Source organism: Pleurodeles waltl, chromosome 5 (genome assembly GCF_031143425.1).
Source record: "Pleurodeles waltl isolate 20211129_DDA chromosome 5, aPleWal1.hap1.20221129, whole genome shotgun sequence".
Classification (NCBI taxonomy): Eukaryota; Metazoa; Chordata; class Amphibia; order Caudata; family Salamandridae; genus Pleurodeles; species Pleurodeles waltl.
The window spans coordinates 330,603,942-330,621,552 of NC_090444.1; positions in this window are offsets into that span (position 1 = coordinate 330,603,942).

The window sequence follows — 17,611 nt, forward strand, 5'->3', positions numbered from 1 at the left end:
GACTCATTACCGTGACATGACGGGTAAATGTGGGAAAAGGAAATCTTGTGAAAGCAATCAGAGGCAGAGAACTCCAACAAGAGTCACCTGTCACACTTCTTCAGGAATATTCTCACATCGCTGGGGACCAGCCTTCAAGAACTGTATATAGCCCCATCTATGTTTACCCTCCTTCTTTTATATCAGAAATCCCCTCTTTTATTCAAAGTCTTCCTCATGCTTTACTGACTTTTTTAGAAATGGCCCTCTCTGCAGGGTCACCCCCAAATGTTTGCCTTTTTTCCAGCACTCTTTGCTGATCTGTTCTTGTTAGCCTTAGCACTCTGGACACTGTACCATTGCTAACCAGTGCTAGATTACATGTGCTCACCTCCAAAAGATCCACAACTGGCATATTTAATTTACTTATACGCCCCTAGTAAAGTGCACTATATGTGTCCAGGATCTGTAAATTAAATGCTTCTAGTGGGCATGCAGCACTGATTGTGCCACATACTTTAGTAGCGCTTTAGACATGTCTCAGGCCTGTCACTGCAGAGTGTGCATGGGTAGTTTCACTACCATGCCGACTTGCCATTTAAAACCCCTTTCCAAGCCTTGAACTCCTCTTTTATTATGCATAAAACACCACTAACATAGATCTCAGGTAGACCATAGGGCAGGTTCCTCTGTAAGTAAAAGGCACAACATATATTTTTTCGTTTTACATGTCCTGGTAGGGATACTGTGGGTCCTACCCCCCTCATAGGAGATTGTACAGGATTCCTTAATACATTTATTAAGTGCAATTCCTGATTGAGAAGGAGTAGACAATCATGTTTGGAGGCTATGGACTTGAAATAATAAATCCTCTTTAATGTTAAAGTTGAATTTATGATTACAACTTAAAACAATCCACTTTTAGAAAGTTGGCACTTTTCTGCTCTTCAGTACCTGTGTGCCTGCTACCTTTCTGCAACACACATCTGGGGTGGGTGACAGCTGGGCCCTGTGCAGTCCTTCTACACAGCCACAGAAACTAGGTGTGACTTGATGGGCCTTAATGGGCCATTAACTGGTTTTTATGGGGGGCAGAGCTTAGCACTGCCTCTGACCTGAATAGACTTGTCCTGTGAACACAGAATATGGCTTAACGACCCTGCAGTGTCGCTCTAGCCAGCTTGAAACCGGGACAAGGGAGGCAGGGCATCTGTGCACTTTAAAAGTTTGCCTGTAGAAGCTTCCCCCACCTTCCAGAACCAGGGCATAAAAGTATAAATACTGGTCCTCACACACTCACCTTCAGTACACTTCTAGACCTGTGGATACTCTGTCTGGAAGAAGGGCTCTTGTGCTGCTCATAGGACTGCCACTCTGCTGGACTGCTACTTTGCTGGACTCTTGGTATGCTGTGGTGAGCTGTGCTTGCTGCCCTCTTGCCTGGGAGTGAGAAGGACTGGACCTGCTTCTCTACAACCAAGATCCCAGAGTGACAACAAGGGCCATCTGACTGACCTCCTGTTTTCTAACGTCTCAGGGACACAAAATACTTCTAACAACCTGCCAAGTGGTACCACCCAATCCTGTATCCTTGGTAGTGGGCCTAAGGTGCTCTGCTCTCTGTGGTCCTTGCCATAGCTGCTGAGAAGCCTCGCAAAGCAACACAGTTCAGACCGTGCCCCAGGATTTAAGATACTGTATTCAGCGAGCCTAAGTGGGTCCATGTACCCTGCCTATGCTCTATCACTGTCAGCCATAACTCTTGCCTTTATCCTGGTCCAGTGTGACAAGATTGCCACAGTTGGCGCTTTGCACTTTTATGCATTATTTTCACCTAAATCTTTAAGATTCCATATATCAGGATCTACTTATTGGATTTTTGTTGTTTTGGTGTTAATATTTTAAATAAATTCTCTATCTTTCTAAACTGGTGTGGTGTTATTTTGTGGCTTTTTCACTGTGTTACTGTATTAAGTGATGCACAAATACTTTACACATTGCCTCTTAAGTTAAGCCTGCCTGCTCTGTGCCAAGCTACTAGAGGATGAGCACGAGGAAAATTTAGGATGTGTTTCTGACTTACCTTGACCAGGATGGTGGTCCCTACTTGCACATGGTACATACGTTTGCAAATAGAGACCCCAATTTCTAACAGACTTCCATTCTGGTATTGGTTATTGCATAATCCCAAGGTTTATTTTTCCCAAGAACTTATCCCTTCTTCTCAGCTCATGACATGGAAATGAGCTGTTTTTTTTATAAAGGTCTGTGGTGTGAAGGACAGTCTCTCCAGGCTCACTATTAAGCATATTTTGCCAGCTTTCAGTTTTTTTCTCTCCAGTCTGTCCTCCTGTTACTCATTACCAGCAGATTGCACTCCCACCAAGAGCTAAGGCCATGCACCGACCACTACTCACTGTGCTCCTCTCCCTCTCTCACACAAATTGAGACGCAAATGTAGGAAAGTAGCATCCTTCTCAGCATGTTATCCCCAATTTCTACCTGTTTGTCAGTGTGTTTTTACTGTCTCACTGGGATCGTGCTAGTCAGTACCCGAGCGATCAGAGGTTGTGGCCTATATGTCGGTATGTTTTACAGTGTTGTCAGTATGCTTGACTGTCACTGGAGTCCTGCTGACCAGAACCCCCAGTGCTTATGCTCTCTCTGTTCCAAATTTGTCACTATAGTCTAATGATTCCATATTCCAATCCAGATTGGCACACTGGACCCCCCTTAAAAGTCCCTAGTATATGGTACCTAGGTACCCAGGGCATTGGGGTTTCAGGAGATCCTTATGGGCTTCAGCATTTCTTTTGCCACCCATAAGGAGCTCATAAAACACTCCTTCAGGACTGCCTGAGTGAAATAGTGCATTAACTATTTCACAGCCATTTTCACTGCACAAGGTAATTTATAAGTCACCTATATGTCTAACCTTCAGTTACTGAAGGCTAGGTGCAAAGTTACTGTGTGTGAAGCACCCTTGCAATAGCAAAGGTGCACCCATGTTGCCCAGGACTAATTTCACAGAATTTGTGAGTGTGGGGACACCATTATAAGTGTGCACCACATATATGTCAATATTTATATGTAGCTTCACAATGGTAACTCCGAATATGGCCATGTGAGGTGTCTAAGATTGAGAAATGGTGCCCCCAATCTGATTCTGGTATGGGGGGCCATTCTATGCACCCTGAGGGCTCCACCATGGACCCCCAGTACTGCCAAACCAGCTCTCTGAGGTTTCCACTGCAGCCCTAGCTGCTGCCACCTCACAACAGGTTTCTGTCCGCCTGAGGATTGAGCAGCTCAGTCCCAAGAAGGCATAATAATGCTTTTCTTTTAGGAGAGGGGGGTTTCACCCTCTCCCATTGGAAATAGGTGTTACAGGCATGGAGGGGTATCCTGCCGGAGCCTCTGGAAATGCATTGAAGGGCACAAACAGTGCCCTACTTGCATAATCCAGTCTACGCCAGTTCAGGGACCCCCAGTCTCTGCTCTGGTGTGAAACTGCACAAAGGAAAGGGGAGTGACCACTTCCTTGTCCATCACCACCTCAGGGGTGGTGCTGAGAGCTCCTCCAGAGTGTTCCTGGCATTAGCCACCTAGAATTCCAAGGTGTGGGGACCCTCTTGGAGCATCTGAGTGGTCAGTGTCACCAGGTGACATCAGAGACCCCTCCTGAAAGGCCCCTACCTGGTTAGCTATTGAATCCCCCTCTCAGGGCTATTTAGGGTCTCTCCTCTTGGTGTTTCCTCAGTTTTGGTTTGCAAGACTCCTGACCGTTGGATCAACCGCAGACTCCTCCAGGAAAACTGTAACTGCGACAAAGTATCCAAGAAGGGTACTGCAACTCTGTAACTTCAGCTCCTGCCAGCAACTGCAACAGTTTCCAGGTTGTGCATGCTCTGAGGACTGCCTGTCTTCATTCTGCACCAGAAGGACCAAAGGAATCTCCCATGGAGTGATGGAGTCACTCCATGCAGCGACAGCCGGTACTCTGGGACTCCTCTCCTGTCGACGAGCGTGATCCCTGGAACACAAGTGGCAGACAGAAGTAAGCCTGACTGTCCAAAGGTCCAGCTGTCCAAATTTGGTGGAGGTAAGGCCTTGCCTCCCTGAGCCGGACAGTACCCCTGTGTGTTCTGCAGCTCCTAGGGCTTCTGTGAGCTTCTTTCAGAAATCCTTCATGCACAGCATAGCCCAGGTCCCCAGCACTCTATCCTGCGATGCTCAGCTCCCTGATTTGTTCTCAGGCGGCGTGGGATCCCTTTGTGTAGTGCTGCAATCACCACATTTGTGTAGTGCTGCAATCACCACATTTTGTAACTCCTTTGTCCCCATGTCCTGGGACTCCTGTGGGTGCTGCCTGGTCCTCTGAGGGCTCTCTAAAGTGCTGAGAACCTCCTCTGCCTCCTCAGTCTGAGTTGAGAACCCCAGGTTCCGCCTGGCTCCAGGTAGCGCCTTTTCCAGACAAATGTGACATTTGTGTGAGCCAAGGCATATTGGCAGAATCCAACGATGAAAACCAGCCTGCTTCCAACGAGTCGACGTGGGACATCTCTTGCACCAAGCAGGAACCTTCAGCTGTCTTCTTTGGTACATTTATGACTTTTTCTTCCAACCAGAGAATCTACTCTTGCACCTTCATCCGGGCTAGCAGGGGCTCCTGTTCTTCCTGGACTCTTCATCGACTTCTGGACTTGGTCACCTCTCTCCACAGGTCTTCAGGTCCAGGAATCCATTCTTGGTGTCTTGCAGTCTTGCTTGGTTTTTGTATAATTCTTTACCATGACTTCTAGTGTGTCCTGAGGAAACTTGATGTACTTTACTCCTGTATTCCTGGGCTCTGGGGTGGGGTATTTTACTTACCTTTGGTGTTTTCCTACTCTCTCAGCACCCCTCTACACACTACACTTGCCTAGGGGGGAAACCGATATCCGCATTCCACTATTTTAGTATATGATCTGTGTTGCCCCTAGGCCCATTGCAACCTATTGTGTTTTTCATTGTTTGCACTATTTTATGACTGTGTACTTTCCTGATTTTGGTTACTAGTGTATATATTGTGTACAGTACTTACCTCCAAAGGGAGTATAGCCTCTAATATATTTTTGGGCCGTGTGTCACTAAAATAAAATACTTTTATTTTTGGTAACACTGAGAATTGTCTTTCTTGTGTGTAAGTACTGTGTGACTATAGTGGTATTGCAAGAGCTTTGCATGTCTCCTAGATCAGCATTGGCTGCTCTGCTACAGCTACCTCTAGGCAGCCTAAGCTGTTAGACACTGCCTACATTTCACTAAGGTGGATCACTGGACCTGGTACCCACTGCAAGCCAGGCCAGCTTCTCACATTGGTGGTGCAGTGGTGGGATAAGTACTGGCAATTGCCTTTCACTTTGTCACTGGTGGTTTCCACAAGAAAGTTTAGTTTAATACTTAGAGCTCTATACAATTGTACCTAGCAGTCTCAATTTCACTCTAAAGAAATGTTTTCTCAAATTATTTTTCTTTCTCTCTAAAAAGTTAGGTAAAATAGTTGTGCTTACTTCTTACCCTTTTTTCCTAACTTGTCTATCACTGTGTCTTCTATTGAGGTTACCCCCAGGGTTATCAAGACAACCTGTCAGAACCTTAACTTTAAAAATCTGAGGGGGCTCTGCCTAGAAAGAAGCTTAGGGGTTGTGAAGAATCCCAATAAGGATTTCCTCTTAAATCTTCTCCTACAGGATGATCAGGATCAATCTGATACGCATGTACAACCAGCGAGGGAGGTAGAGTGGGAATCTGACCAGGTAGATTCAGGAGAGGTTCCTGAAGATGCAGTGGAGGGTCTCTCCACTGATCTTTCTCTTAGCAAACCTCCTAGTGTAGCTGGTAGTGGGAACGGTTCACACACAAGTAGGGCACCCTTCACACCTAGAGGCCAGTTCACTAGGGTTACACACTCCCATGTCACTTCTGTGTCAGAAGTGTCCCACACATCCAACCTTGAGGACCAGTCCCTAGATACGGAACACAGAAAGATGAGGTTGGAGGAGGCCAGACTGAGGCTACAGCAGAAATAGTAGGCCTTAGATAGGGAATCCCGAGCTGTGGAAAGGGAAAGACAGGTGTTAGATCACCTATGGTGGCAGCAGCAACAGCAGTTTTAGAAGTTAGAATATCAAAGGAAATACATTTGATTCTAGAAATCTTCATAAAAGTGTTCCCCCTTACAAGGAGGGGGATGACATCTACAAGTGGTTTGCTGCACTTGAGAGGGCCTATAAAGTTCAGAGGATACCTCAGGAACAGTAGGCTGCTATTCTGTGGTTGTCTTTCTCTGGCAAGGGGAGAGATAAGCTCCTTACTGTCAGAGAAGATGATTCAGATAATTACAATGTTCTGAAGACTGCACTCTTGGATGTATTTGGCTTAACCACTGAACAATATGAATTAAATTCAGAGAAACAAGAAAAGAGTCTTCACACAATTGGATAGACTTTGTGGACTGTTCAGTGAAGACCTTAGAAGGTTGGTTGCATGACAGCAAGGTGTCTGATTATGAAAGCTTATATAATCTAATCTTGAGAGAGCATATTCTTAACAATTGTTTGTCTGATTCTCTGGGATCCAAATTACTCCACATTCATTGTTTGGCGTGTTTAGGATGCAACAAGTAATAGGTAGTGCATCAATCATTGCTCACCACCAGGACTTTCATCACACCCCTTATTGGGAAACGTACACGCTATTGCAAATTATAACAATGTTACAACTGAGAAACAAGTTTAATGATTATGCACAGGCAGAGTTCCTTTATAATGGCAGAATCTGAATAGACTTGAAATATCTGTACCAATGTACAGTTATGTTTTTTAATTCTTCAAAGTACTTGGGCCATTCAACTTTTCAAATTGACCTTTACATTTCTGTATGAGGCAGCTCTCTCAAATTTTCAAGGTCCATGAGCCAGTAACCTGCCCAAATAAGGTTTACGTTAGCATTCTTGTACTTGTTGTCTTCGTTTTTTCAAAACTGCAACTCACAAAATAAAACGTAAAAACCCGGAATGGCGGCGTAATTCACCATTACATCTCTAAAACGTGAGATCTTTGTTAAAGAGTTGCCTAATTCGCCTCGCTCTTTCCACTCCTCTTTCTCTAGAGACATCCTTTCACTAGAAATCTGTCTAGCACTGCTCTATTATGTAAATTAAGGTTGGCTCACCCTTCTCTCTTTGCCTTTCTTTCTTGAAAGATTTGTTTCATTTTCCAAAGAGCCAGTGCCACGGGTATATCATCCAACACCATTGCTCCGTGTACTGTGTAGATCGCATTTACCTTTCTTTGTTTGAGGAGATAATGATGGAAATTGTGACACACAAGGCCCTGATCATTGCATTAACAGTGCTTTGAAAACCGTTACACAGTAAGAGGAACAGTGCTAGGGAGAAGGTGGCCTTTCTGTGGATGCCTGATGACGTCAATAGTTACTTGCAATAATGAGCTACAAGTGTCTGCCATTGTATGTGAATAGCAATTGGAGACTGAAACTGCAGACGATGTTTGATTTATTAGTATCAGAGGTTCTCAAGGCAGGAGGACTGTGATTCATTGTTTCCATGGCAATCATAATAAGGAACATGGAACCAAAGTATACCAACATTGATGTCCTCTGGTGCTAGACAGAATAAGTAAATAACTGCAATAAAAAAAAACTTACAAATGGTTAAATAGTTGGTTGCCCTTCCAACCTGAATGAATATTTCACAGAGGGATCTCATCACATGCAAACACTTGAGTTTGGTTTCCAGCGTTTTGACCTTCTGCAAGCAGATGTTCTCCATTCCACATCAAGTTTATGACATCTATTACTATACTAAAGAGAAGTTGCATATGTGCTATATACACCAGTACTTCCTCATTGACAACTACGAGTGTCTGCTTAGTCCCCTACACAAGGGGCTGGCCAATAGCATGAAGTCCCAAGAGAAGGGCTATATGGTGAGTATTTGCCACTGCGAAGGAAAAATGTTGATACAGTTCATGCCATTGTTATATGCTTGAATGAGGAATCGCCTTTCCTGATAGATTTGTCTGTTATCCTTTGTTGGGACCCCAGTGGTTGTGACGTGGATCACAACCAAGAAGAGCAATATGTGGATATAATTATAAGGATGATCAGTAAGGTGAAACAAAACAACTAAAAGAACCCCGAGTCATAACAATGTGTAATACTTGTTGTAAATTAGTAGGTGATTAGATTAAGCAGTAGCAGAAGACATCTTGTCTTTAGCAACTATTGTGAACATTTTGCGGAATCCATTGTGTATTCATGGCAGCCATTTTCTCTGCCATGTGGTCGCCATGTGCTCTGTCCTACCTTTCTGTGAACTACTCTTGAAAATCTGTCTAGTGACAAGTTATATTTAGCATCTCCCACTTTCGCACATGCCCAGTAAGGTCTGCAGCTGTTATTCCTTGAAAACTGTTAGCCCCGCCTACCTGTCGACTGTGCATTTCCATATGACCTTATATGTATATAAGTCTTACTTCTATAACTGTACCACCTTCTTTTAGCCCCTGCGTGGGTATAAAAGGACCATGCTCTCTTAGTTCAGTGTGCTACTTCAAACATTACAGAAGGGTGCTGTTTGAACTGTAGTACCACCTCATGAAGTTTAATAAACTTTGTCTTTTATTTCAGTTTCTGTGCGAACTTCTTCCTATATGGTCTGAGGACTTTGTGCAGAGAACGGCGAACCCCTTGCACTAATAGGCCTTGCTGAGGCTTACTTCAACAAATTGGCGACCGAACAGGGACTCATAGGCGACTCGGACGCCCGACAGATTGGTCGAGATGAAGAATTGGGATCTCGCTGCGGACGATCATTGCCTGAGGAGACCCGAGTCTTGGCAACCACAGCGTTTTTCCCTTCTTTCTGATTTGACCATCCAGGTGGCGGCGTTCCTCGACTGAGATCCTTTTTGTTCATTCGTCGTGCAGTGACCATTTGGTCAATTTTAGAACTTGGCAGTTGGAACCTGGACGCCCTGTGATTGGTAAGAGTCGTTTTACAGCACTTGCTGTGGGTTTTGATGCCCTTGTTTGGTAATGAAGTTTAGCACCACTTACAGTGGCTCTCGTGTTTTGGGTGACTAGTCAATTTGTGTCCTTTGAATTGATACATAAATTGCAATTTATATAGGCAGGTAATGAGGAGAATTTTCTCCAATTTAATTTTGATTTGAACGGCACCTTAAGTGCTACTTTGATTATAATATTGCATATTCTGCACTATTTTTGGCATGCCTGTTTTTAGCACACTTCGTAGGATGTGTTGCTTTTGTAATGGTACCAATTTGAGACTGGAAGAATCACAACCGGCACCCCCAGTGGGGACGCCCAATAGAGATATGTATGTTAAACATGGTCTTACTTCTATAATGTACAGCACATTATGGAATAAATACACTCGTGCGGATCCTGAGTTACGTTGGACTATGCATGGGTCATTTGATTTGCGAAAGATTGAGTATGTGGAACAATGTATGTGTAAGCGAAGGTCTAGGCAAGACATGTTTGACTGTGTACGAATGTGGGAGAAAGAAGTGCGTGGACGATTGAAGTGTGAGCAAGCCTTGCTCGAGAAAGAGCAGCGGAAGAATGTATATGTGAAAGCATTGGAAATGAGAAAGAAAGAAATAAATGACTTAAAGGAGCTAGAAGAGAAAGAACGTAAATTACAGGTAACTGGCCAATACACTGTTAGGCAATCTCTCTATTCTATCCTTAATAAACCACACAATGACTTTTTGTTACTAGATCGCCCTCCACCTCCGTATGTCGTTTCTTCTGCCCCTCATGAGTTAGCTGAGGTCTCCGGTTCGGAGCAACAGAAGATACGAGACAGTCGCTCTATGTTGCCTGCTGACCGTGCATCTGAGCTTAGATCTATTGCTCGTAAAACAATTCGTAGCGTTGTCTCTGCTTCTGAACTTTTAGACAACATGAAAGGGTGGACGGAAAAAGAGCAGCTATATTTTACTGAGGCATTTGGCACAGAAGTTATTGAACTATTTTGGAAATATTCTGATGAGTTAGAGCCCGATGATGTAGCAGCTGATCATAAGCAAATGCGTGATGATCTTTTTGTTTTCTCCCAGGTGGCTGATGCAATCAGGCGTTTGGTGAAATTATGTGTTGTGGCAGTCCGTTTGCAAGAGGAGAAAAGGGCCGTGGATGTAGTTGCACGGACATCTCAGACCGGCGGGGTACAAGCTCCCATCTTCGGAACAGATAAGACTATGATAGTTCACGCGAAACCAATGCGGGAGGCATCGTCTTTGTATGTTCCTCCTAAAGGATTGGGTACAAGTGATGATAAAACTTCTGTTTATGCTAAGGGTTATTTTATTTATAATTGGGTGTATACTCCTTGGAATAGGGCAGATGTAATGGCACTTAAAACAGCAATACCTGACACGCAGAAAAATCCAGCCGCCTTTTATGAGGAAGTTGGGGGAGCAATTAGTTCTTGTACTATGACTTTGGCTGACATTTATTTATTTTTTGGATTGATATTACCACCAGATATGTGGAGAACTGTTCGTAAAGTTGATGATCGTGTAGTTTTTGGGGCATCATGGAAAGAATTAGAACAGATGGACGGAGATAGGGAACCTGCGAAATCGCTGTATCAGTTGATTCTAGATCTTCCCGCAGCCATATTAGTCAAGTTAAAAACTATTATTCCCCCTAAAAAGATAGATTGGACAGTTTTAGCGTCTTGTAAGCAAAAGGCAGATGAATCGGCCTCTGATTTCTTTACACGCTTTGAAGAAGCATTTCATGATTTTAGCGGCCAGTTATTGTCAGATGATACGGGCAGACATTTGTTTGTCGATAAATATGTCGCAAATCTGTTACCAGGAATAGCTAGTCATCTAAAAGCTAGTGAAAGTTCATGGACTACCTCTACTCTGGTTTCTCTTTTGACTATGGCTCAGTATTATGAACGTCAGGAATTAGAAGCAAAAGGTAGCGAGGATAAAAAGATTAAAGAATTAAAGACGAAGGTTATGTTGGCTCAAGCATATGGTCCGCCTTTTAGAGGTAGTGATAGAGGTGGACGTGGATCTCATGGTCCTTCTTACACTCATTCGAATTTGTCTGTTGATCAGTGTGCGTATTGTAAGAAATTTGGGCATTGGGCTGCCGATTGTCCAGCACTACGTGTTCAGCAGTGTTCACGTGGTCCGGGACAAATGAGAAATCGCTCAGGATGTTCAGGGCCTAGAAGAAGCAAGAATGATCATGCTAGGGTTGATGCTAATGTACGAGGGCAGGATGGGTTTAACACTTTTGATAGACGGAACCAATACCAGATGTCTAACTATGTGCAGCCTGATTTCCAAGATTCTGCTTATGCATAGGATTGCCTAGGATGGGGTAAGGAATCAGTTGAAGTTCCAGTAGATCAGAGGGGTCCCTGTGTTACAGCACATGTTTTGGGTTCTACTGATCAGTTTCTGGTTGATACAGGAGCTACTCGCAGTGCCTTGTCTAAATAATTGATTCCAAGGGCTCCCCTGTCTGGCTTAACCATTACATCGATAGGTTTCGATGGAACACCTTCCCCTAGCCCATTGTCACAACCACTTGCATTCCATGTTGATAAATGTACTGCTCCATGTCCGTTTTTGCTTTCTCCAAATACACCAGACAATATTGTGGGTCTTGATATGCTCAAGTATTTCAGGGCTACAATACGATGCTCTCCTGAAGGGGTGCATGTTATTTTGAATGATAATCATCCTGTGATGGAAAGAGTTGGTCTTGTTAAAGAGGATATTGCATTAGCTTTACTCCCTAGTACTTTCTGTGCTACTTCAGATACTGATGTGGGACAAATGATTATTCCACCGGTACATACTAGTGTCAAGGAGGGAGTTGTATTGACACGTTTGCCTCAATACAAAATTTCACAGGAGGGCGAAGAAGCACTCACACGAATTGTGCATGATCTTATTGCAGTTGGGGTTGTTGAGGAAGTTCCATATAATGTTTGTAACAGTCCGATTCTTCCTATTCTGAAAAAGGATACTGATAGTAGGATTTACTGATTCATTATTGATTTACGGGAAATGAATAAGATTGTGGTTCCACAATATCCTGTGGTATCTGACATCACAACACTTCTTACTTTAGTTCCCCCGACAGCAACTACGTTTTCTGTGGTAGACTTGAAGAATGCTTTCTTTTCGATTCCAATTCATCCTGACAGCCGATATTTGTTTGGTTTTACTTTGAATAAACGATCATCTAGATTTTGCAGAGTTCCTCAAGGTTATACTGAGAGTCCTAGTATTTATAGTCAAGCGTTAAAACGACAACTTGATTCTTTTGTTTTGCCTGAAGGTGTGGCTCTCATACAATATGTTTATGATATTTTGTTGGCAGCTGATACCCCTGAGCAATGTGAAAAGTGCACTTTGTCCTTACTTTCTTTTCTTTCTTCACACCATCATAAAGTGTCACGAAAGAAATTGCAATATTGTTGACCAAAGGTGACCTATTTAGGTCACCTTTTGTCTATGGAGGGCCGTGCACTTACATCAGATCGTATTCAAGCAATTTAAGACACACCAGTACCCTCTACTCAGAAAGATGTTCGTGCATTCCTTGGTCTTACTTCTTTTTGTAGGCAATGGATATTAGGGTTTCCACACATTGTCAAACCTTTGCTAGCACTTTTGACTAAAGATACTCCAATGCCCCTCCCATGGACAGATGAATGTGAGACTGCTTCCCGGCAGCTACGACAATCCCTTTGTTCAGCACCAGTGTTAGGTACTGAGATTACACGAAGCCTTTTGCACTTTACGTACATGAGAAAGATGGATGTGCATTGTCAGTTTTAGTACAGACACATGGTGATAAGCAGCGTCCCTGTGTATATTTTTCAGCAGTACTTGATCCTGTCGCTCGAGCGTTGCCTGGGTGTTTTCATTCAGTTGCGGCAACAGCTGTCTCAATACGTCAGAGTGAAGGGATAGTTTTGTCACGTAAGCTGTTGGTATTAGTACCCCATGCGGTTGATGCTCTTTTAAATCAAACAAAGACGCAACATTTAACTAGCGCTCACCTGACAGGATATGAATTGACATTGCTGGCTCCTCACATTACACTGAAGAGATGTGCAACACTAAATCCAGCCACTTTGTTGCCATATCCGGTGACTCAGCCTCAGTCACAAGAAACACATGATTGTATATTCCTTACCGAAGAACAGACAAAGGGTTGTATTGATTTGCAAGATATGCCCCTTCCACATGTAGACGGGGAATTGTGGGTTGATGGGTCTTGTTTGAAGTTGCCAGACGGTACGACCTCAGCTGCATATGCAATTACTACAATACACACAGTAGTGGAGACAGCTCATATACCACAGAAGTCAGCTCAAGCAGCTGAACTAATAGCTTTGACACGAGCATGTGAGCTTAGTACTGACTTATGTGTGAACATTTATACAGACAGCCGCTATGCTTTTGGAGTGGTTCATGATTTTGGTTTACTTTGGAAGGAGAGAGGCTTTCTCACATCCCACGGGATGCAGATAATGCATGGAGAATTAGTGCATAACCTCTTGACTGCACTGACATATCCAAAGAAACTAGCTATTGTGAAATGTAGTGCACACAAGAAAGTGACCGATAAGATAGGGCAAGGTAATGCCCTTGCGGACCGCGTAGCACGTGAGACTGCGAGGCAGTGAAGTACTACTTCTATGCATATAGTGAAGTCACAAGCTGAACGTTGGCATAATGCTAGACAAGACGTATTAGATATACAGAAATCTGCTTCTGTGAAAGAACGTGAGCAATGGTCTGAAGAAGGAGAATTGGATGATGAGGGCTGTTGGCGGAATAATCAGATGGATAAATGGAAATTGCCTATAGCTTTTGTACAACCTATGGTTCCAATGGCACATGGGCTAGCACATGTTGGAGCTTCAACAATAACTAAGTTGCTTACACAAGTTTGGGAGCATCCAGAAATTTCCAGTACAGCTAAGAGAGTAGTACAGTCTTGTTTGATCTGTTTACAATACAATCCTGGAAAAGGGACACAAACTCCTGCGGGAGGGTTTGCTACACCAACTGCACCTTTCGAAGTTCTACAAATGGATTATATTCAGCTTGAACGCTGCAACAATTTAAAGTATGTCTTGGTGGTGGTATGTGCCTTCAGTAAATGGATAGAGGCGTACCCCACAAAGGAGAATACTGCCATTACCACAGCGAAGGTGCTTTTGAAATAATTTTTCCCTAGGTTTGGTGTTTGCAGACTTTTATGGAATGATAACAGACCTCATATTGTTGGGGAAGGTATTAAGTATGTCCGGAAAGGATTAGGGATCAAACAGAAGTTCCATGCGGTTTTCCACCCACAATCAGCCGGGTTGGTGGAAAGGTATAATGCTACTTTGAAGCTGAAGTTAGCGAAGATACAGGCTTCCACATCTTTAACTTGGCCGGATGCATTACCGTTGACATTATTGTCCATTAGGTCAGTGCCACAGTCTGAAACAAGCTTTACCTCCTATGAAATAGTATTTGGAAGGCCAATGAACATTTGGGGAGTTCCTAAGCCAAATTCTGTATATGATGTACCTTGTGTCCTGATGAATGATTATTTGGCACAGTTAACCGACAATTTGGTTTCTATTCATCAACAGGTTCTAGAAGCACTTCCTGACAGATCTACATGTGAAGGCCATGAACTCAGACCTGGTGACCAAGTGATGATAAAGTCCTTTGAAAGATCAAGCAGCTATGAACCAAGGTGGCGAGGCCCAGAGCAGGTGCTCCTTGCGACAAGGGCAGCAGTTCGAGTGAGAAACCGAAAGAATTGGGTCCATAGTACTCACTGCAAGAGAGTGATACCTACCTTGGTGGAACCTGCTGCGCTGACCGATCATCGAGAGATTTTGACTACGGAGAAAGGCCGTGCTAAATCACCTGACGAATCTGCGGAGTACTTTCCGGACCATACGATTTCTGGAGTGTCGCAATATAATTTGAGACCGAGGAAAGACCCTGTAGTGCTGGAGAAAACTGGTTGAGCTACCGCTCTGGGTTAGTGATACGGAGAGCCAATGTGGCAAGGGGGGGATCAGCCATGCATTAGAGTAGTGACACCCATCTTGGTCCGTGGTGAAGAAATCAGCGGCTGCCCAGGCATAAGAGCTCCAACGATTGTTTTTAATTAATTTCTGAAAGGGTCGATTATCACTGTTGCTAAAATGAATAACAAACTTATCATTAGTACTATGGGACTTGTTGTTGTTTTGGTTGTTATAGAAATAATCACCTGGTTTGTTGAAAAGAAGGCTCCTGCTCGTGAGTTTTTTGTTGCCACTACTCCAGTACCAGAGGATCACTATTACTTTACGCTTCCCTATCAGGAGCAGAAGCACCATCAATCGTACTTCAATAATACTTTCATTCAGATGTTGCATCATACTCATAATGCTACAAATACTGCTAACTGTTGGGTATGTGGAATGATACCTGTGCATCAAAAGAAAGGAGGAACACCTTTCATTCTTCTTCCTTTTTCACACAATGGTTCTTGTCAAGCTTGGTATACGCTTTTGTTTGCATCTGGAAAACGTACAGAGGGCGGACTTCTTTTTTGCCTTAATAAAGTATGCTACCAAGACAAAGATGGGTATCCCCAAGCCAAAGGAACTAAATGGGAATGGGAAGAGTATCAACCGGACAATGTTTTAAAAACCATATGTCTTCACAAATATAAGAGACTCTGACAAGAAAGAACAATTTGTGAGTTCTGTTACAAAAACGAAAGCAGATTTATGTATACGTAGCATTGGGCGAATTCCAGTGGGGATAAGCGATTGTACCTTGATTTTAACTATTGAGGGTGTAAATAATAGTAGTTTTACAGCTTCACATAATACATATTTTGTTTGTGGTAACTATGGATATTACCAACTACCTGTTGGGTGGTCAGGTGTGTGTTATATATCTTTTGTATTACCCCCTGTGTTTTTGGCCCCTGCATCATATCACTTTATCATTACATTCACTGTTCAATGACATCATTAAAATTAGATATAAAAGGACAATAAGTACAAATGAGGTAGACCAAACGGACACTAGCCTGCAACAATATGTTGATTTTAATTTAGGGTTGTTCTCCTTTGTGGGTGCTGCGTTAAACAGTAGGAAAGTGAGACGATTGACTAGGGTTGCAGAAGCTGTTACCAATCAGGCAGCTCTGGCACTTGGGAATATTACCAAGGAGCTCCAAATTGCGAGGATTGTAGCGCTCCAAAATCGTATGGTACTAGATGTGATATTAGCTGATCGAGGTGGTGCATGTCGCATCAACTGTAGTAGTTGCTGCGTTTTCATTCCAGATCACTCACCTTCAGTATATGATGCAATATCTAAATTGCATAAAATTGATGCAGAAATCCACACAGAGATTGGTACTTGGACTTTTTCTGGATGGTTTTGGGCTCTTGTTTCCGCTTTGGGCTGGAAACTACTGGCTATCCTGTGTGTAATGATTGCAATATTTTTCACATGCTGTATCTGTATTCAGTGGGGTCCAATGTTCTGCTCCATCTGTATTACTGCTTGTATGCCTACCCAAAAAAATATTACAGAAATGAAAGCACAAGAGGTTAGATAAGGAAATAGCTGAAATGAGAAGCATAAATATACAAGATGAATATTTAGATTATCCCAGAAAGACGAATGTCTTCAGCTAATGCTGAAAGGGTCGTCTGTTGTAAATTAGTAGGCGATTAGATTAAGCATTAGCAGAAGACATCTTGTATTTAGCAACTATTGTGAACATTTTGCGGAATCCATTTTGTATTCATGTCAGCAATTTTCTCTGCCATGTGCTCGCCATGTGCTCTGTCCTACCTTTCTACTCTTACTTCTTTACTCTTGAAAGTCTGTCTAGTGACAAGTTATATTTAGCATCTCCCACTTTCGCTCATGCCCAGTAAGGTCTGCAGCTGTTAGTCCTTGAAAACTGTTAGCCCCTCCTACCTGTCGACTGTGCATTTCCATACGACCTTATATGTATATAAGTTTTACTTCTATAATTGTACCAACTTCTTTTAGCCCCTGCGTTGGTATAAAGGGACCATGCTCTCTTAGTTCAGTGTGCTACTTCAAACATTACCGAAGGGTGCTGTTTGAACTGTAGTACCACCTCATGAGGTTTAATAAACTTTGTCTTTTATTTCAGTTTCTGTGCCAACTTCTTCCTATATGGTCTGAGGACTTTGTGCAGAGAAGGGCGGACCCCTTGCACTAGTAGGCCTCGCTGAGGCTTTTCTTCAACATACTCATGCCTCCTTACTTGGAAATAATTAAAGTGTGCAGACTAATGTGAATCCTATGTATCAGTTATCAGTAGCATGCACCTGATCAGGCAGAGAGGTCCATTTCAATTGCACCAGAATTGCTACTCACTCTTCAGAGTTACAGCTTATGTAAGCTCTGGTTATTGCAAGGGAATTGAAGTTTCCTTAATACGTTTTTTAGGAAATAGCATAATGCAATTGATGTTACCTTGATGATTCCTGCATGTCTTC